Source organism: Pan paniscus, chromosome 8 (assembly GCF_029289425.2).
Source record: "Pan paniscus chromosome 8, NHGRI_mPanPan1-v2.0_pri, whole genome shotgun sequence".
In the NCBI taxonomy this organism is placed as follows: Eukaryota; Metazoa; Chordata; class Mammalia; order Primates; family Hominidae; genus Pan; species Pan paniscus.
Window position 1 is genome coordinate 96,327,939 of NC_073257.2, and position 21,563 is coordinate 96,349,501.

A 21,563-nucleotide genomic window follows, 5' to 3' on the forward strand; every position below is an offset into this window, starting at 1 on the left:
TGAATTCCCGACCTCAGGTGATCCGCCCACCTTGGCCTCCCAAAGTGCTGGGATTACAGGCGTGAGCCACCGCATCCAGCCATGTATTAGAATAATCTTTAGGAATTAAAAAAAAAAACTAAATATTTTGTGCTGCTTGTCTTCAAGGAGCTCTCAGTCTAGTGGAGAAAGTAGAACACAGGAAAACATGATTTTAAAAATAAAATAGTGTAATAATTGCTATACCTAGGGATACCCAGCTAAACCATGGGCATATGTAGGAGGAACATCTAATCTGCAGATATCACATGATCATGCTAATTTGGTAGATTTATTGCTATATATTACATGAGAAGAGTAGATCCAGAACTGAAAGGAGTCTATCATCCAGCCATCTGTTACAGATCAGGACATAGTACATTTCAGAGAGCACATGCTACTTCATGGGAGATGGAAGATTGCAAGAAGCCTCTTGGCAATCCTCACTTCTTTTTTTTTTTTCTTTTTTTTATGTATATAATTATTTATTTATTTATTTATTTTATTGATCATTCTTGGGTGTTTCTCACAGAGGGGTATTTGGCAGGGTCATAGGACAATAGTGGAGGGAAGGCCAGCAGATAAACAAGTGAACAAAGGTCTCTGGTTTTCCTAGGCAGAGGACCCTGTGGCCTTCCGCAGTGTTTGTGTCCCTGGGTACTTGAGATTAGGGAGTGGTGATGACTCTTAACGAGCATGCTGCCTTCAAGCATCTGTTTAACAAAGCACATCTTGCACCGCCCTTAATCCATTTAACCCTGAGTGGACACAGCACATGTTTCAGAGGGCACATGGTTGCGGGTAAGGTCATAGATCAACAGCATCCCAAGGCAGAAAAATTTTTCTTAGTACAGAACAAAATGAAGTCTCCCATGTCTACTTCCTTCCACACAGACACAGCAACAATCTGATTTCTCTAACTTTTGCCCACCTTTCCCCCTTTTCTGTTTGACAAAACCGCCATCGTCATCATGGCCTGTTCTCAATGAGCTGTTGGGTACACCTCCTAGACGGGGTGGTGGCCGGGCACAGGGGCTCCTCACTTCCCAGAAGGGGCGGCCGGGCAGAGGCGCCCCCCCACCTCCCGGACGGGGCGGCTGGCCGGGGAGGGGGCGGTGCTGACCCCCCACCTCCGTCCCGGACGGGGCGGCTGGCCAGGCAGGGGCTGATCCCCCACCTCCCTCCCGGACGGGGCAGCTGGCCGGGTGGGGGCTGACCCCCCACCTCCCTCCCGGATGGGGCGGCTGGCCGGGTGGGGGCTGCCTCCCACCTCCCTCGCGGACGGGGCAGCTGGCCTGGCGGGGGCTGACCCCCACCTCCCTCCCGGATGGGGTGGCTGCCGGGCGGAGACGCTCCTGACTTCCCAGACGGGCGGCTGCTGGGCGGAGGGGCTCCTCACTTCTCAGACAGGGTTGCTGCTGGGCGGAGGGGCTCCTCACTTCTCAGACGGGGCAGCTGCCGGGCGGAGGGGCTCCTTCTCAGACGGGGCAGCCGGACAGAGACGCTCCTCACCTCCCAGACGGGGTCGCGGCCAGGCAGAGGTGCTCCTCACATCCCAGACGGGGCGGCGGGGCAGAGGTGCTCCCCACATCTCAGACAATGGGTGGCCGGGCAGAGACGCTCCTCACTTCCTAGATGGGATGGCGGCCGGGAAGAGGCACTCCTCACTTCCCAGACTGGGCAGCCGGGCAGAGGGGCTCCTCGCATCCCAGACGATGGGCGGCCAGGCAGAGATGCTTGTCACTTCCCAGACAGGGTGGCGGCCGGGCAGAGGCTGCAATCTCGGCACTTTGGGAGGCCAAAGCAGGCGGCTGGGAGGTGGAGGTTGTAGAGAGCCGAGATCACGCCACTGCACTCCAGCCTGGGCAACATTGAGCATTGAGTGAAGGAGACTCCGTCTGCAATCCCAGCACCTCGGGAGGCCGAGGCTGGCGGATCACTCGCGGTTAGGAGCTGGAGACCCGCCCGGCCAACACAGCGAAACCCCGTCTCCACCAAAAAATACGAAAACCAGTCAGGCATGGCGGCGCGCGCCTGCAATCGCAGGCACTGGGCAGGCTGAGGCAGGAGAATCAGGCAGGGAGGTTGCAGTGAGCAGAGATGGCGGCAGCACAGTCCAGCTTCGGCTCGGCATCAGAGGGAGACCGTGGAAAGAGAGGGAGAGGGAGACCGTGGGGAGAGGAAGAGGGAGAGGGCGAGGGCGAGGGAGAATCCTCACTTCTTATGCCATTTATTTATATAGAGTATGTTGTGTATGTTCCTTGTCTCCCTGATGGGGCCACTACTCTGTGTAATGGATGAGACATGATGGAGTAGGTTGAGGAGGGAGATACATATGAGGTGACTTTAAAGAAATTTGAATTATTTGGCGTGAATAAGAGAAATCTGGGACTGTCTTAAAAAAAGTTTTGGGTTTTTTTTGGTAATAATTTTATACTCAGAGAAATGTTGCAAGACCAAGATTAGTACAAAAAATATCTAAATACTCTTTATCCAGATTTACTTGTTAATATTTTGTGCCATTTTCTTACCATTTGCTCTCTTTCATATATATGTATATATGAATAGGTATATATATGTTTATATGCATATTATGGCCCTTTATCTCCTAAATACTTCAACATGTATTTCCCAGTCATAGGGATTTAAAAAAAAATTGTACAGTATGGACTTCACTAAATTTAACATTGACGCAATAGTTTAATCTACCATTTGTATTCCAATTTTTTTTTCAATTGGCCCAGTCACCTTTATAGTATTTCCCCTTCCACAGACTGCTTTTTAAAGAGCAAAGAATGAGTCATGAGTAATTTTTAGTAGAAACTTTCTATTAAGGGTCTAAAGACAATCATGGTGACTTAAAGTTGGATTCCTGTTTTGATCCACATCCATGCCTCCCACAAACTTTCCTGTCGCAGAAAATGACAGCACAATCCCATTAATTGTTCAAGCCAGAAACCTGAAGCTTATTTGGTTTCTCTTTTAACTTTATCCTTTGAGTTTAACCCATCACTGAGTCCTGTAGTTTCTGTCTTCCCTATATATCTTGAAACCCATCTGTTGGCTGGGTGCAGTGGTTCACGCCTATAATCCCAGCACTTGGGGAGGGAGGAGGGTCACTTGAGCTCAGGAGTTCAAGACCAGCCTGGGCAACATAGTGAGACCACACTCCCCCCCCATCCCCGTCTACAAAAATTAAAAAGTTAGCTGGGTGTGGTGGCATGTGCCTGTAGTCCCAGCTACTAGGGAGGCTGAGATGAGAGGACTGCTTGAGCCCAGGAAGTCGAGGCTGCAGCGAACTATGATCACCCCACTGTACTCCAGAGTGGGACGACAGAGAGAGACCTTGTTTCAAAAAGAAAGAAAGAAACTTGTTTGTACCTTTCTATCCATCTACTTCAACCAGCCTAGTCTATCATTGTTTCTCATCTGGACTCCTACCAACTTTCCTACCTGATTTTTTCTTGCTTCTACATTTTCTTCTTTCCTATTCATTCTCCACATAACAGCCAGAATGATCTTTTAGAAATGTAAATCAGATCGGCCAGGTGCAGTGGCTCACGCCTGTAATCCCAGCACTTTGTGAGGCCCAGGCAGGCGGATCACCTGAGGTCAGGAGTTCAAGACCAGCCTGGCTAACATGGTGAAACCCCATCTCTATTCAAAATACAAAAATTAGCCAGGCATGGTGGCGGCACCTGTAATCCCAGCTACTTGGGAGGCTGAGGCAGGAGAATTGCTTGAACCTGGGAAGTTGCAGTGAGCCGATATCATGCCACTGCACTCCAGCCTGGGTGACAGAGCGAGATTCCGTCTCCAAAAAGTAATAATAATAACAAAAAGTACATCAGATCGCATCATGCTCGTTTATACATTAAGTGGCTTTCCACTGCGCCAGAGCACTCTCTGCATAGCTTAACTCTTCTTTAGTCCACAACTTTAAAATATTCTCCCTCTGAGAGGCTTTACTTGATGCCCAGTTTGTTATTTTTCCTAAAGCATTTCGTTTTCCTTTATAGCACTTATGATTTGTAATTATTTAATTGTTTTTTTTTCTTTTTCTCTATTTCCTACACTAGGTTGTAAGTGCAAAATGCATAGGGACCAGGTCTGTTCTGTGCATTTTTGTATACCTAGCACATTGCTAGGATTATACTAGCTAGGTGATTAATAAATATTTGAATATTTGAGTGAAAGGAAACCTGAGAGGTTATCTAGTCTTACCTCCCACCAATTTAAGAGTCTGCACTATCTCTGTCAAGTGCTTATCTAGCTTATTTTTTAATGCTTTCACAGATGGACAGCTTAGTGTTTTATGTAGTTTACTTTGTTGAATAATTTTGATAGTTTGAAAAGTTTTAGTTTTTGGGCTGAAAACTGCCCTTTTCTTATTTCTATTCATTGATCCTAGTTCTGCCCGTTTGTCACAACTGAAACTATTTTGACCCTACATATAGTATCTTAAACTATTTGACAGCAACCGTTATGTGTGCTCTTGGCTTTGTTAGGCTAAACCATTTATAAGTGCTTCAGCTTTTCATCATGTGACATGTTTCTTTACCCTTACCTCCTTTGTATCCCTCTTGCCAGGGTAGCTCTAAAAGTGGTTAATGAAGGATAAAGATATTTATAATCTTTGGTCCAGTCATCTGTGATTAAATGATTTATAGCACATTAATTCAATGTAATATATTGTAGCCCTTAAAATAACAAATATAACTGTAGAACTGTGGGATATATTTATAAAACAATGATATTTTAAAAGTAGAACATTAAATTGTACCTAGATAGTTCATATAGCTGACTCTGTGTGTGTAGATGAAATTTAGAAGGGTACATGGAGTAATGAGAATAGTTGTATAGTTGTGTTAGGGTGGTGGAATTATAGGGAGAAGTTTTTTTTTTTTTTTTTTTTTCCCTTTGAGACAGAGTCTTCCTCTGTCACCCTGGCTGGAGTGCAGTGGTGTGATCTCAGATCACTACCTCCCAGGTTCAAGCGATTCTTGTGCCTCAGTGTCCAGAGTAGCTGGGATTACAGGCATCTGCCACCATGTCTGGCTGATTTTTGTATTTTTAGTAGAGATGAGGTTTCGTCCTGTTGGCCAGGCTGGTCTAGAACTCCTTGCCTCAAGTGAGCCACTCACCTTGGCCTCCCAAAATCCCAAAATGCTGGGATTATGGGTGTGCCACCGTGCCTGGCTTTATTTATTTATTTAAGAGACTGGGTCTCACTGTGTTACCCAGGCTAGACTGGAACTCCTGGGCTTAAGTGATCCTCCCACTGCAGCCTTCTGAATAGCTTGGACTATAGGCATGAGCCACCATGCCTGGCCCAGAAGTTTTAAAATATAGAGTATTTTATAATTAGTTTAATAAGAAAGGAGAAAATATAATGCTTGGAAATGTCATTCCAACTAGAATTAAGTGAGATTTCAGTAGTCTGCATTAAGACTGTATTTCTTTTAATGTAGTTAAAGAATGCTTATTTTGTGGCCTTATCACATTGTAATAATAGCCACATTTGGCTAGTGGCTACTGTATTGACAGGGCAGATATATGTATTGGGTAAGGGCAGGTGGAGAACATTTCTTTTGGTACAGTGTTCTATGGATAGTGCCAGAATAAGAGATTGTGTGGGATGGATCACTCATGAGAGCAAGATAGGCAAAATGGTGACTTGTAGGCTGGCCGCGGTGGCTCACGCCTGTAATCCCAGCACTTTGGGAGGCCGAGGCAGGCGGATCACGAGGTCAGGAGATCGAGACCATCCTGGCCAACATGGTGAAACCCTGTCTCTACTAAAAATATAAAAAAAATTTAGCTGGGTGTGGTGGCACACGCCTGTAGTCCCAGGTACTCGGGAGGCTGAGGCAGGAGAATTGCTTGAACTCAGGAGGCGGAGGTTGCAGTGAGCCAAGATTGCGTCACTGCACTCCAGCCTGGCGACAGAGGAAGACTCCGTCTCAAAAAACAAAAACAAAAACAAAAATAGGTGATTTGTGTCCATACAGTCCTTCTGAGGCTCAATCTTGAAGGTAGAGGAGCCAAGGTGAGGTGTGGGAACAGGGCCACAAGACATAGTTCATGGCACTGGCCATTAGGTGGCAGTGTCTCCTCAGGCCTGCTAGTTATTGGAGAAGCTCTTGGGGAGTAGGAAGAATGACAGGGGTGGGGAGCAGTCTTCTCGGTGAGTGGGCAAGGTTTCTGTATATATAAAAGTTTGTTGGTAGTGTCTTTATATTTCGAAGAGTACCTATCACCACCACCACCACTGCCGCCGCCACCACCTCCTCTTACCATATTAAGTGCCACTGACAGGTTCAGCGGTCCTGATTCCTGACTCTCTATGTGAACTTGGACAAATTACTTAACTTTTCTAAAGCTATTTCTTCATCTGTGAAATGAGAATAAATATACCTATCTAATAGTTGTTAAGGTAGGAGGTTAAGGTTAAGATGCGATAATTCTTTTTTTTTTTGGAGACAGAGTCTGTCACCCAGGCTGGATTGCAGTGGTACAGTCTCGGCTCACTGCAACCTCCGCCTTTTAGGTTCAATTGACTCTTATGCCTCAGCCTCCCAAGTAGCTGGGATTACAGGCATGTGCCCCCCAGACCTGGCTAATTTTTGTATTTTTAGTACAGATAGGGTTTTACCATGTTGGCCAGGCTGGTCTCAAACTCCTGACCTCAGGTGATCCACCTGCCTTGGCCTCCCAAAGTGCTGGCATTACAGGCGTGAGCCACCGCGCCCAGCCTAAGATACAATTCTTATAAGTGAATAGCACAGTGCTACACATACACCTACTTGGTAAAAATTAGTTATCATTAAGGGCCCTGACAGTCATGTTCTCCTCTTTTGTTTTCAGCAGGGACGGTTAAGCCTTTCCACCCTCTGGTTGCATAGGAAGGACAGTTTCTTGCCTCGGTCATGGAGATCCTGTATAGCCTGTCTTCCATGGGTGTTCCTGTCTCTTGAGATAGCAGCCTGAGCCAGCCCCAGGACATTATTCATTTGTATGTACTAACATCTGTTATATGCCAGGCTCTGTGCTAGATGCTGAGTATTAAAAAAAATGAGTCTTTAATTAGGCTATTGAGTATATGTTGTAGATATTTTCATTATGCTTATGTTTTTGAAATTACTTGTATTGCTCAAGTTCTGTATGCTTTTGTTGGTTGAGTTTGCTCATAACGTTTAGTAAGACCTAGTCCCTACTTCCTGCAGCCCCATTCAGCTGCAGGTGTGATTTCCACACCCTTCAGGTTTAGCCAATCCTGACTTAGGTGGGTGAATGGGGCCTGCGATTAGCATGGCTACCACAGGCACAATGTTTACCATTCCCATCAAGCTGCCACTTTCTTCTGGACTTAGCTGTAAATCAGAACTTCTGCCTTGTTTTCCCCTTTAGCATTTTCAGTCTCCTAATGGGGCTGGAAGCCCACCTTGATCTCATGGTGGGATCTTGTTCCAAATATTGTCCCCACTATTTTCTTTATTTTTAACCTCCTCTTTGAGCTCTTTTCCTGCAGAAAAGAGGGTACAAAATAAAAACAAAACAAAACAAAACAAAAAACCCAGGCCAGGCATAGTGGCTCATGCCTGTAATCCCAGCATTTTGGTAGGCTGAGGCGGGTGGATTACTTGAGCTCTGGAGTTCAAGACCAGCCTGGACAATGTGGCGGAAACCCATTCTTTACAAAAAATACAAAAATTAGCCAGGTGTGGTTGCACACACCTGTAGTCCCAGCTACTGGGGAGGCTGAGGCGGGAGGGTTGCTTGAGCCCAGGAGGTCGAGGCTGCGGTGAGCTGTGTTTGCACTACTTCACTCCTGCCTGGGTGGGTGACAGAGGGAGACTCTATCTCAAACAAAAAACAAAAAAACAAGATTACCTCTATGTTGTCTCAAGTTACTTTTTTTTTTTTAAATAGGGTTTGTTTGAAAGAATAGAGTATGTTTCCTGACTGTTTATCTCTTTATTCTTGAACCTGCTGTAGTCAGGTTTCTGTCCTCATCTTGTCTCCTGAAACTGCTTTGGCAAAGGTGACCAAATTTGTAAACTACTAAGCCCAATTATTCTTTTTGGTTCTTAGTTTACTTATATGTGGAATTTGACACTACTGCTTGTTATCTTCAAAGTTTCTTGCAAATTACTTTTTTATTTCTCTTCTTTACTCTTGGATCATACGTTCTCTGTGCCACCCCCCACCCCCCGCCCCGCTTCCCCCCCATCCATTTTTTAAGTGTTGGTGATACCAGGACTGTGCCTTTCTCTCCTTGTTGTGCATCTTCTTCAGGTGACCTCACTTGTTTTTGGTGGGAAATTTGACCATCGTTCCTGTACTGATAATTCCCAAATCATCATCTTCCTTTCAGATTTTGCCCTTGCATTTCAGACTCCTTTGACCGGTAAACACCCTCGCGTATGCTCTCTAGATATGCACCTCAAAGTTAGCTTGATGTGCTAAGTTTGTGATGTTTTTCCCCAGACATAATGTTTGCCCTCAATGAAAGGCAAACATTATGTCTGGGGAAAAACATCATGTCCAGTCAGACAAGCCCAGAATTTTGAGCTCTTTCCTCTTATCTCCCACATCTAATCAATCACTCATCCATTTATTTGCTAAATATTATGTTCTCATTTTGTGCCCATTATTGTGACAAAAATTCTTTAGATTTAATATTGCTGATATCTTTTATACCTTTTTGCTACAATCTTTGTTGTCTTTCTCATGTTGTCACTAACCTCTTAACCCATCTCCCCTTCTTAACCCATCTCCTGCATACTTAAATCAAAGTGACTTTTCAAAATTCAGGTCAGATCTTTTTTTTTAATGGTTTAAAACCCTTTAGTTTCCTAATTGCCCATAGTAAAGTCCAGACTTCTTAGTATGGCACATAAGCCACTCTGTAGGCTGTATTTTTCCACTATTCTTCCTTTCTTCTTATGCATTTCTGAAACCCTGTTCACTACCATTGTTCAGCCAACAACAGTTTTCTGAATGTGTCATGCTGGTTCTATGTTTTTGTTTATGCTCTTAGGCTGTATTGTTTTTTCACATTCAGTGTCTTTATTTCTATTTACCATTTATCTTTTGAAACTCAGCTCAAGCATTGCCTCCTCTACGAAGCCATTTATGTTATCTCTCTCTCCCAGTTAAGCACTTTCTTTTTTGTTCCCCCATGTGCTACCCCATATACTCTGCTCTAGCAGTTATAGTACTTCGTTCCCCTTCTCTTGTCTACATGTCTTTTCCCTTATATTGGAAGGTCTTATTTTATCCACAACCTCTATCTTAGAGCCTGATTCATAATAGGCTTTCAATAAATGTTTAATAACTAAATGAATGTATTTTAAGTCATTGGTGTAATGAAAGCATTTCTTCCTTTACCAGATCATAAGCTGCTTATGGCAAGTACTGTATGTACCTTCTTTATTTTTCAGGATCTTGTCGTATAGTTACTTTATAAAAAAGTGTTGTGGCTGGGCACCGTGGCTCACGCCTGTAATCCCAGCACTTTTGGAGGCTGAGGTGGGTGGATCACCTGAGGTCAGGAGTTTGAGACCAGCGTGGCCAACATGGTGAAACCCTGTCTCTACTAAAAATACAAAAATTACATGGATGTGGTGGCGGCTGTAATCACAGTTACTTGGGAGGCTGAGGCAGGAGAATCACTTGAACCTGGGAGGTAGAGGTTGCAGTGAGCCAAGATCATGCCATTGCACTCCAGCCTGGGTGACAAGAGTGAAACTGTCTCCAAAAAAAAAAAAAAAAGGGTGTTGTATTAATCTGAGGTGGAGGTTTGCAGTGGATTAAGTGTGGCCTCTCTACAAAGGAAGAAGTTGAGTTCTGTTAGTCCTAAGCACAATGAGATATTTGATGGTTATTATAATTAATTCATAGAGGCAAACATTGCACCTAACTTTAGTCACTTTGGTATTTGGCAAATCAAGCAGATTCTCAGTGTCGGTACTCGGGATTGGTTAAATGCTGTTAACTATTTTAAGGATTTTTACTTTTAAAAAATGTTAAGGTATGGGTGTCCTAGTTGCTATTAAGAGTTGTGCGAGCAATTATCTAAAACATTTTGTAACTAAATCATACAGGGAGCCAGTATTTGAAGAGCACAGTCATACTGAGACTAAAACTGCGCCATACTCTATTTCTTTTGTAATTTAGTATTTTTTTAAAAAAATGTTTTATGCCAAAAGTTTTAAGTTCCTTCTTCAGAAAAATGAAACAAGTAGGTGTCGTGGATATGCGTAGAGATTGAGATTCTAAATTAGAATACATTATTAAGAAGGAAGCTATCAGGGAAGAGATTGGTTTCTTCATTAGGGTTAGTAACCCAATATAGTTTGTGGAGAGGTGGAAAAAAATCAATATCATGCATTAGTACCTGTTTTACTTACGTAAACAGGAACCTATGAATAGGAGCTTATAAACCAGTTCTATAGGACCTCAGATATTAATTGAAATATACTGCCAATTGTGTGATAAGCTGTTATACATTATGTGTGTGTGTGTATATACATATAGATGTGCTGATAATGTAAATTTGAGGTAAAAATTAGTAAAATACCTAGCAAGACACTGTTAAGGAATATGCTGTTTATTCTTGCTTTTAACCTACATTTGTAAAAAACCAGTTAGGTGCCAGCCTATGTCTTAGGGCTTGACTGAGGCAGCAGATGATTGAAAGTCAGTGTGTGTTCTCAAAGAACTTGGCCTCCAGTGGAGGGAAAATAAACTTTGAGTGTCTGAGGGGCATTACTTGGTGTGTTGACAAGAAATGAGAGCCCACATCTGAGGCTGGTGGGTTTGGCTTCTGCAAAGACGGTTTGATACCATGAAGAATGTGTGAAGGGTGAGGGGTAGTGCATTTCAGACACAAGACTATATGTGTAAACACATGTCTGTGAACCCCAGAACTCCCAACAAGTCAGGCATAAACCTTTACAATTAGTCGAATAATTGGGGCTGATGACTAACTACACCGTCCATAGAAACCTTGAAAATTCCCTAGCTCCCTTTTCCCTCCATTGGACTTGCTTCCCAGTGTATGGCCTCATATTTCTTTTTTATGACATTTATTATATTTTTGTGTTTTTTTTTTTTTTTTGAGACGGAGTCTCTCTCTGTCGCCCTGGCTGGAATGAAGTGGTGTGATCTCGGCTCACTGCAAGCTCCGCCTCCCGGGCTCACGCCATTCTCCAGCCTCAGCCTCCCGAGTAGCTGGGACTACAGGTGCCTGCCACCTCGCCTGGCTAATTTTTTTGTGTTTTTAGTAGAGACGGGGTTTCACCATGTTAGCCAGGATGGTCTTGATCTCCTGACCTCGTGATTTGCCCGCCTCAGACTCCCGAAGTGTTGGGATTACAGGCGTGAGCCACCGCGCTCGGCCATATTTTTGTGTTTTTAAATGTCTAGTCTTTGCTGGGCCATTAGCTCTAGGAGTGCAAGGTTCATATCTGTCTGTGACAACTGTATCCACAATAACTTGTGCAGTTGCTGGCACATAATGGATGTTCAGTAAATACTTAGTAGACAAATAATGCTTTTATGGGTGACATAATGGTGTTATGGAAAGCATATAGTAGTTCTGTTGAAGAAGAGAATGTGGTTTAATGCATGATTTTAAGTATGATTTTCCTTTCCCATTAGGTGGAATTTAGCCATCTAGACAGTAAAGAACACACATGCCTCTTGAATTGCTCACCTCTGTTTTCCCCTGCCTACAGTGGTTTGGAAGACATAGATAACTATGAAATAGGACATTTTGGGTGAGGTTAGGGTCTAAAGTTAGCATGGAGTTTAAAAATCTTGTATAGTCAAAATTGCCGTTGAGAAGCCAGATGGTGACTTAAGTTTAACCTGGTTATCTTTTCTTGCAGCTTTGGTCGAGTACCAAAGAGTTGGTCAGTTCAGAGAGTTGGCTTCTGCAAAAAATACCCATTTTCAGATAGTAGTATATCACTGTTGGTAATCTGCTCATACTGTGCCAAGCATGTATAAACTGAGACTTACTGAGAGAGAAAGAGATTCATGTCTTTTCCTATATGTTCACTTTGTAAGTATATTTTTATAGAGTGGAATGATGGGTGGAATCACCTACACCATTAATGTTCCTCTAGCTCTGGAAAGTAATTTTACTTTGTCTAAATTCAAATATATATGTGTTGGGAGGCTGAGATGGGAAGATCACCTGAGCTCAGGAGTTGAGGCTGCAGTGAGCTGTGATAGCACCACTGCATGCTGGCTTGGGTGACAGTGAGACCCTATCTGAATATGTATATATATATATATATGCACACACACACACACACACACACGTGTATATATATATTTATTAATTATACACAGACACGTAATGTGATTGCCTCAACTATTCCCTCCTCCACCATCTCCACTCTTTTCAGGTACAGAAGTTCATTTATTTACAAACAGTTTTAAGTTCTGAAAGGCTGTTCATAAATTCTTTTTGTAAATAATCGCTAACATTTTCCTTTGGTGTCAGGCATTGCTGAGAAACTTTCATTTTGATTGGTTGCCTTGTTCATATGTACAGAAGCTTATGAGTTGAAAGTAGAGGAGTTTCTGTATGTGGGACCTGTGAACCTAGGCATTTACTGTCTCCTGGTCCTAGGACCCTGCTTTGCTTAGTGAAGTTTGCTCTTCAGAAAGATTCCTGTAACCTTCTCCCACTGGAAATGACTCAAGACCAGGAATATCTAATTTTCAGGACATACACTTTTTTTCCCAACTTTTTTTTTTCTTTTTAAAAAGTGCTTTATGTCCAAAGGATTACTTAATTCCCCGAGGATGAGTTAATTCAGGCATTACTGTATCAATAGTATTTTATACAGTTGTGGAATTGGGAGGGGACTTCATTTATCTCCCCCTGGTGCACCTGCAACTCTGAAGGGTCCATTGTATCTGGGGGAAACAGAATGGAATGTAAAAAATGTTTAGTTGATTTATGTGAGGGTCGGGTCAAGAACAGGTTAAACTAATTACGATAATAGGGGTTAAAATAGAGCAGTGGTTCCACAGTGTTTGTGTGTATCAGAATCACCTGGAAGGCTTCATTAAAACAAGATCTCTGGGCTCTACAGAATTGCTGAGCACTATATCTAAGGTAAGGCCTTAGAAAATCTATTTTTAACAAGTTTCTAGATGTTATTGATGCTACTGCTGATCAGCCTTGGTCAGGGTAGTTAGAAGTTTATGATTTTGCTAATTCAAGAGTCCTTTGTCTTTTGTAGGAGGAGTTAAATGTAGAGATCCAGGGTTTGGGAGTTCTCTGAATAGGGGTATATAGGTGCTCCTGAGAGAGAATGAAAATGAATGCTAAGAGGAGGAGGATAATGTGGAATGTGCTGAAATTTATTTCGTATCTCTTTCCCTGATGAAAGCATCCTTATTTGGGGTTTACTTTTTTATTTTTATTTTATTTTATTTTTCTGAGACAGAGTCTCACTCTGTTGTCCAGGCTGGAGTGCAGTGGTGCAATCTCAGCTCACTGCAACTTCCACCTCCCGAGTTCAAGTGATTCTCCTATCTCAGCCTCCCAAGTAGCTGGGATTATAGGCACCTGCCACCACACCCAGCTGATTTTTGTATTTTTAGTAGAGATGGGGTTTCACCATCTTGGCCAGGCTGGTCTGGAACTCCTGACCTCAGGTGATCACCTGTCTCAACCACCTAAAGTGCTGGGATGACAGGTGTGAGCCACTGTGCCTGGCTGGGGTTTACTTTTTTAAATGGAAGTTTTATATGGATGTTTTCAAACATCATGTGTAGAGAAAACAGCATAATTAATCCCTGGTGTTATTTACCACTTACCTTTTAATAGTTTCAGTTTTAACTGTCACACTCCCTTTTTTGAGGGGTGTTTTGATATTTAATGGAGTGTTTCAGATTTTCTTACTTTGTGATTCTATCTTTTTTTCTGTATTTATTAGTTGTGGTTCTTCTATAAAGAAGATTTTCCATCAATTTTTTGGTTACTTTGAAATACAAGAAGAGCAGGATACATGCTTATTTCTTTTATCAATTTGTAGAATAAGTTGTCTTTGCAATAAGGCTTATTTTTACTATTTATAGGAGTAGAAGCAGTTTGAGGCTTTTAATTTTTTAAGAGAAGCTTTAAAAAATGAAGTATAACTTACATACAATAAAATACATAAATCTTAAATGATGTACTCTTGGTGAATTTTACACCATCCAGATCAAGTTGCCAACGTCTCAGTCAACCCCTTTTCAGTTAGCCCGCTCTTGCAGAGTTAGTCTCTGTCCCAGGGATTTCCAACGTATGAATTCCAGATCGGCAGAATCAACATCACCTGGAAACTTGTTAAAAATACTTTTTCCTAAGGCCTTACCTTTGATATGTTGGTTCAGAAACTCTGGGAGTGGAGTCCAGAGATCTTGTTTTAATGAAGTCTTCCGGGTGATTCTGATACACACAAGCACTGTGGAACCACTGCTGTATTCTAACACATATTATCATAATTACTTTAATCAGTTCTTGACCTTACTCTCACATAAATGGATCAACTGAACATTTCTCCCATTCCATTCTGTTTCCTCCACATGCACTGGATTTTTTTCCTGTGCCCCTGGGTGAGAAGTCTTGCTGCTGCTTCCCCAGCAGTTTAAGGCTTTTGCTTCAGAGGACAGAAGGAGGCAGGGAAGTGAGAGGGTTTGTGTTTGTTCCAGTGCAGCCTTTCATCACCTCCTGCATGCCTGTGCCATTAAGAGGGGGCTTTCTTATATGTTTCTCTTGAATGCTAGGTTGAGGCCCATGAGGAAGAGTTTGCTGTTGTGCTAGTCCACATTTGGCTTTTAAGCAGACATTAAAATGTTAGCTTATTACTCCTTTTTATGGTGGTCATTTCTGTCTTTTATGCTCAGCCAAAAGTGAAACTGTTAAATGTCCCGTCTCTCCTGGGAGGGGCTTGACTCCCTTTGGAATTTGGTTGACTTGCTTGCCTTACAATAACAGCTTTCTGATGGGCTTATGAAAGGTTATGATTTTGAAGATTATCTGGCTCTTCCAGGTTTTTAGGTAGGAGTGATATTAATTGCAGCTTTTTACATCGAAAATGGAAATCTGACCTTCATATAAATGGAATCACACTATATTTATCCTCAAGTCTCTGGATTCTCTTGTTTAAAGGATCCTGTTAGTTTTATCTGTATTGTTGCATATAGCAATAATTAGGTCTTCATTACCATGTTGTATTCTATTATGTAGAAACTACCACTAACATTTTTCTTTTTTTTTTTTGAGATGGAGTTTCGCTCTTGTTGTCCAGGCTAGAGTGCAGTGGCGAAATCTCACCTCACTGCAACCTCTGCCTTTTGGATTTTTGGATTCTCCTGCCTCAGCCTCCCGAGTAGCTGGGATTACAGGCATGCGCCACCATGCCTGGCTAATTTTGTATTTTGAGTAGAGACAGGGTTTCTCCACATTGGTCAGGCTGGTCTTCAACTCCCGACCTCAGGTGATCCGCCCACCTCGGCCTCCCAAAGTGCTGGGATTACAGGCGTGAGCCACCGTGCCTGACCTCACTAACATTTTTCTATGAAACTATAATTCTAACGTATGTAGATGTTTACAAAATGTTTCATGTTTAGGTATTTACTGTTTGTCATATACTGAGCAAGCTGGGGCTTGAGTAGTGTATTCTGGTGAATCAAACCCAGTATGTGCCATTAGTGAATTTATGGCCTAGTAGTCTTCCATCCATGTTAATGTTACTCCTGTTACTGTTCTTCCTGATGCTGGATCTCCTGTGGCCCTGTCCCTACTGCCCATTTAATTTAATATAGGGAACTTTGCTCAAGCAGATCCTATATAGACTGAAATGTTAAATGTTTGCTTGTTGTGATTTGACCTGGTGTTTGTAAAATGTCTGTACTTAATTGTTATACTTGTCTACTATTTTAAAAGGCAGTATATGGGTCAATATTGACGTAGTTTGGCATGTGTCATCTTTTCCTAGCCCTCTGCACATTCATGACATTTGCATGCCCCACAGGTATTTGAGTTTTGTGTTCCTGTACCAACTGGTAAAATTTGGAGGGAGAAATTTTTATGGTTTGGCCAGGGGAACTTCTGGTTCCTCTTGTTAGTATTTTTGTTCTTTTAAGTTTAAATTTCAGGAAGTAATATACATTGGATCTGCATAATAACCTTATTTAATGTTCTTAAACCACAAATTCCTTTTGAGCTTAACTTTTACAAGTTACTTTGAACTCCATTTATGTGAGTGAAAATGAAGTTGTAGCTGGAGCACAGAAAGGTCATATTGATACAATAAAGAGGCTTTGTGTTGAGCATGGCATGTCCTCTTTAAAACTTTGAAGAATCTGGAAGTAAGTGCACCATTTTAAACCTTTACTTTGGCTAAAGTTGTCATTTTTGCTTATTTAATTGGTATTTTATTTTATTTTATTTTATTTTATTTTATTTTATTTTATTTTATTTTATTTTTGAGATGGAGTTTCACTCGTCACCCAGGCTGGAGTGCAATGGCGCAATCTCTGGTCACTGCAACCTCTGCCTCCTGGGTTCAAGCAATGCTCTAGCCTCAGCCTCCCAAGTAGCTAGAATTACAGGTGCCTGCCACCACGCCCAGCTAATTTTTTTTTTTTTTTTGTATTTTTGGTAGAGATGGGGTTTTACCATGTTGGCCAGGCTGGTCTCAAACTCCTGACCTCAGGTGATCCACCCGCCTTGGCCTCCCAAAGTGCTGGGATTACAGGTGTGAGCCACCACACCCAGCTATTTTTTTTTTTTTTTTTTTGTATTTTTTAGTAGAGATGGGGTTTTACCATGTTGGCCAGACTGGTCTCAAACTCCTGACCTCAGGTGATCCACCTGCCTGGGCCTCCCAAAGTGCTGGGATTACAGGTGTGAGCCACCACGCCTGGCCGCTTATTTAATTGCTATAATCAAGCCTTTGAATCAGCTTATGCCACAGATGACAGCCAGGAAAAAATGGGAAAAGGGGATATGAAAGAAGTAGTTGAGTAACACAAGGTTAAAAAAAATTACTTTAAATTCTGATCTAGTTGTCTGAACTTGAAAGCAGATTTCCGAAGTAACTGCTTATACGTGTGTAGTCATCAGTATTGTTGTTCAGTTAATTGCTCTTGTACTTAGTAGTGAGTTTATGTCTGTTTAAACCCCTAAAATGCAGGGGTTTAAACAATTTATACCTTCTAAAAAACTATTTGAAAAACTAAAAAAAGACAGTGAGTGGGTGGTTCCTCAGATGATGAGGTAATGGATATGAAAGGAGTTTGAAAAAGTGACAGCTCTTACTGTTCTTCTGCTAAATTTCTGTAATTAATATCTAGGTCCTTTGCAGTCTTTATGGTTTTCCTCTGACATTAGCCATTCAGTCCCTTCCTTCATTCTTGTCCCTTGTTGTTAGTAGGCTTCTCAGAATACAGGCAGCATCGCTTAACGAAGGGGATCTGTTCTGAGAAATGCCTCCTTAGGCCATTGTTGTTCTGTGAACATCATAGAGTATACTTACACAGATGCAGATGGTATAGCCTACTACACACCAAGGCTATATGGTATACTATCTTGCTTATAGGCTACAAACCTGTACAGCATATTACTGTATTGAATACTGTAGGCAGTTGTAACACAATGGTAAGGAATTGTTTATCTAAAGTTATGTAAACATAGAAAAGGTACAATAAAAATACTATATAAAAGAGAAAAAATGGTATACCAGTATGGGGCACTTGAATGGAGCTTACAGGACTGAAAGTTGCTCTGGATGAGTTAGTGAGTGAGTGGTGAGTGAATGTGAAGGCCTAAGACATCATTGCACACTAGTATAGACTTTATAAACTCTGTACAAACAGATACAATAAATATGTAAAAAATAAAGTAATTGCATTACAATGTTACAATGGCTAGCATGTCACTAGGCTATAGGAATTTTTCAGCTCCACTGTAATCTCATGGGACCATCGTTGTAAATGTAGTCCATTATTGACTGTAACATCATTGCTTGGCTCACTGACTGTATTTCATTCCTTTGTCATGAAGGCAGTTTTCATTGGCCCTGGAATCAGGTAAACTTGAACCTGAATCCTCTGACAGTTTATGAATTTGTGACTTTGGACAAGTATATTAGCCTCTCTGAATCTTGGTTTTAGCTATTTAAGATGGGAAGAAATCTACTACCTTATAATGTTATGAAGATTAAACAAAAAGTATGAAGTGGTAAGCATGGTACCTATCATGTAAGTGCTTAATAATATTTGCTGCTGCTTTTCCCTTATCCAATTGTGGATTTCTTTTAAAAGCGAGAAGCTTGATTTACAGTTTTAAAAAAAGGCATTTATAAGTATTTTTGAATTTTTTTTTGTTTTTTTTTTTTGAGATGGAGTCTGGCTCTTTTGTCCAGGCTGTAGTGCAGTGGTGCGATCTCGGCTCACTGCAACCTCTGCCTCCCGAGTTCAAGTGATTCTTGTGCCTCAGCCTCCCGAGTAGCTCAGATTACAGGTGTGTGCCACCATGCCTGGCTAATTTTTGTATTTTTGGCAGAGACAGGGTTTCACCATATTGGCCAGGCTGGTCTCGAACTTCTGACCTCAGGTGATCTACATGCTTCAGCTGCCCAGAGTGCTGGGATTATAGGCGTGAGTCACCACGCCCGGCCTGAAAAAAAATTTTTAAATATTAAATACCAATACTGTAAATTTGCTATACTTTAAAAAATTATTCTTGCAGAAACTAAACAAAACTGACATTTTCAAGCACTGGTCCAGATATTAGTCTTAGTTCACCACTAAATTAAAGCTCACAGATGGTATTAAAGTGTCTCAGAGATTATATCATTAGATGATGTAGGCAACATGTATTTTTTCAAATTGTTAATGAATGGATTTTTTAGACACCTAACAGATTACAGTTTAGGTAAAGTGCATCAAAGACAGCATGGCTACCAAAATGAAGCAGACTCACAATGTCTATTTTATTTTATTTCAAAATTATAAGCAAATATAAGTGAAAATTTCATGAACTTTTAAAGACAGATGGTAGCTCATCAACAAATGAAGTGATAATATTCGTAACGTAAACTTCATAGTGGAGCTGTCAGACTAGTTTACCTTAAGACCAAAGTTCAAGATGATTGATGTGATTTGTGTTGCAATTATTTGTACATTTAGAAATCATTATTCTTCATAGAGAATAGCACATTCAGGTTCTAACATTATTCTTTTCCCCCACAAACTGGTGGAACCACAAACACCAGTAACAGTGTGTCTCTCTTGTGGGCTCATCTTGTGCCTCTAAGTTATTAATACTGAAGATGCTCTTGGGAGATAACATGTATTACCCTCATCTTAGGCAGGAAAATAGAGGCATAGAGAAAGGAAAGAATATAATTTTCTTTCCGTGGTCTACTTGTGACAGGCGGGGAAATGTTAAAGCCTTTCTGACTCACAGGCTCTTTAATCTTTAACATGTATTATTTATTGATTTGCAAAATGACCCTAATATGTAATATCAATACCAGTTTTCTTATGTTTATACCGAAAGTGGTTGTGGGTATGGTAGTATGTTTTGTGGAAAAGACCATTATCAAAAATGAGGAAGACAGTTGTCTGGCATGGATATTGCCACTGTCCCTTGCTCTGCTCCTGGCAAACATTGCTGCTTGATCATGTCACTACTCCAGAAGCTAGATTTGACCTCAGCATCCTTTTTGTTTTTTAAAAATTTTAATGTTAAATTTTTAGTAGAGATGAGGTCTCACTATGTTGCTCAGTATGGTCTTCAACTCCTGAGCTCAAGCGATCCTTTCGCCTCAGCTTCCCAAACTGTTGAGATTACAGGTGTGAGCCACTGTGCCCGGCCTCGGAATCCTTTTCAACATATTGCCCAAGGGAGCTATTACCAGTCAATCACAGGTCCACAAAACAAAGTTCTTTTTTAGTCTTTCCTTACTGTTGAATTAATTTACATTAAGAGATTATGAATTTACTTAAAAGTTGAGGATCTATTAAATTTGTAGTCCTGTAGCTGGCCTTAAAGTACAGTATATAAGACTTAGTTTATGTTCTCAGCAGGTTTACTTTCCTGTGGGTCAAATAGACATGCACACAATTAGAAGACAAACTCAGCTATATTATTGCTGTGAAGAGAATAGAGAATGATGTAAGATTAATTTTAACTGGAAACGTTGGTGGATGTGGTGATTTTGGACTTTGAGGATAGAATCTTCCAAGGGGTCTTTAGCAAAGGCATAGAAGTTAGAAAATATAGGATGGATTTTGGGCAATGACAAATAACGTATCTTGGCTGAAGTATATAACAAGGATAAGGTAGAACCAAATAGAGTAGCTTGCTCCCTGTACAATGAGTTTTGGGTTTTATTTTGTTGCTCCTAGTCTCACAGATGGTTTTTAATCAGTAGAATGACGTGATCCAGATCTGTGCTTTAAGAAGATAACTGCTGACAGTTTGAATAGAAGTAAGGTTGGAATCTTGACAAATGTAGGAATCCTTGGTAGTAGTACAGGAAGAAATGATGAGCATAAGAACTAGAATTGTGGAATGGAAGTGGTGAATTTAGAATAAATTTTTAATGGTAAAATTAATGTGATTCCTATAGGATTAAGTTATCCCCAGAGGCTCCAGCATTTCTTTGGAAGGTTATCCAGTTATTTCCTTTGTATATTCCAAGTTTAAAAAATTTTTTAAAGGTGATTTTTTTTCTCTACTTGTATTTCTGGAGAATTATTTCTTTATCCTTGGTATTTCATTAACTTAAATAGGATACGTATTTGCATCTGTGATTTGATATATTTTTTCTTTCCCTCCATAGATTTTTTTCACCTTTATTTTAGGGATATTTTCTATTATGTCCTCCTGCCTTTTCTCTTCCATTTAATTAGTTATTCTACTTCAGGGATACTAATTATCTTTCTGTTCAGCCTTTGTCCTACATTTTCTTTCTAATTCAATATCTTTGTCTTTTTTTTCTCCTCGATACTTTTTTTTTTGAAACAGGGTCTCACTCTTTCAGCCAGGCTGGAGCGCAGTGGCTTGATCGCGGCTCACTGCAGCCTCGACCTCGTGGGCTCAGTTGATCTTCCCGCTTTAGCCTTCTGAGTAGCTGGGACAACAGGTGTGTGCCACCATGCCTGGCTAATTCTTGTATTTTTTTTTGTAGAGATGAGGTTTTGCCATGTTGTCCAGGCTGGTCTCACACTCCTGGTCTCAAGTGATCAACCCACCTTAGCCTCTTTGATATACTCTTGTTACCTTAAGATTTTTCTCCTTGCCATTTGTTTAAGTCTTTGCTTCTTTTCCTTGCTTTTTTTTTTTTTTTTCTTTCAAATTCATTGTTCTTCTTAATTGGTTTCCTTAACGCTGAAGCCTTTCTTTTCAATTTACCTGTTTGGTCTTTTCATCTTTGGGCTTTTGTTTCATTAGATGCATGTTCTTATTAGGTTGTTCTGTGTTACAAGAAACTGTTTATATGATTGTATGGGCATTT

General features: G+C 41.2%; 1 protein-coding gene across 5 annotated transcripts in view; it reads left to right on the top strand.

Moving 5' to 3' along the window:
- CCSER2 (coiled-coil serine rich protein 2) overlaps positions 1 to 21,563 on the top strand; it is a 189,891-nt gene that overhangs the window by 17,688 nt on the left and 150,640 nt on the right. Inside the window, exon 2 of one of the 5 annotated variants that reach the window (XM_008953549.5) lies at positions 6,886 to 7,033. The exons of the other annotated variants lie outside the window; for them this stretch is intronic. The gene's annotated coding sequence lies outside the window, so the exon portion shown is untranslated. The remainder of the gene's footprint in view (positions 1 to 6,885; positions 7,034 to 21,563) is intronic. 5 annotated transcript variants of the gene reach the window in all.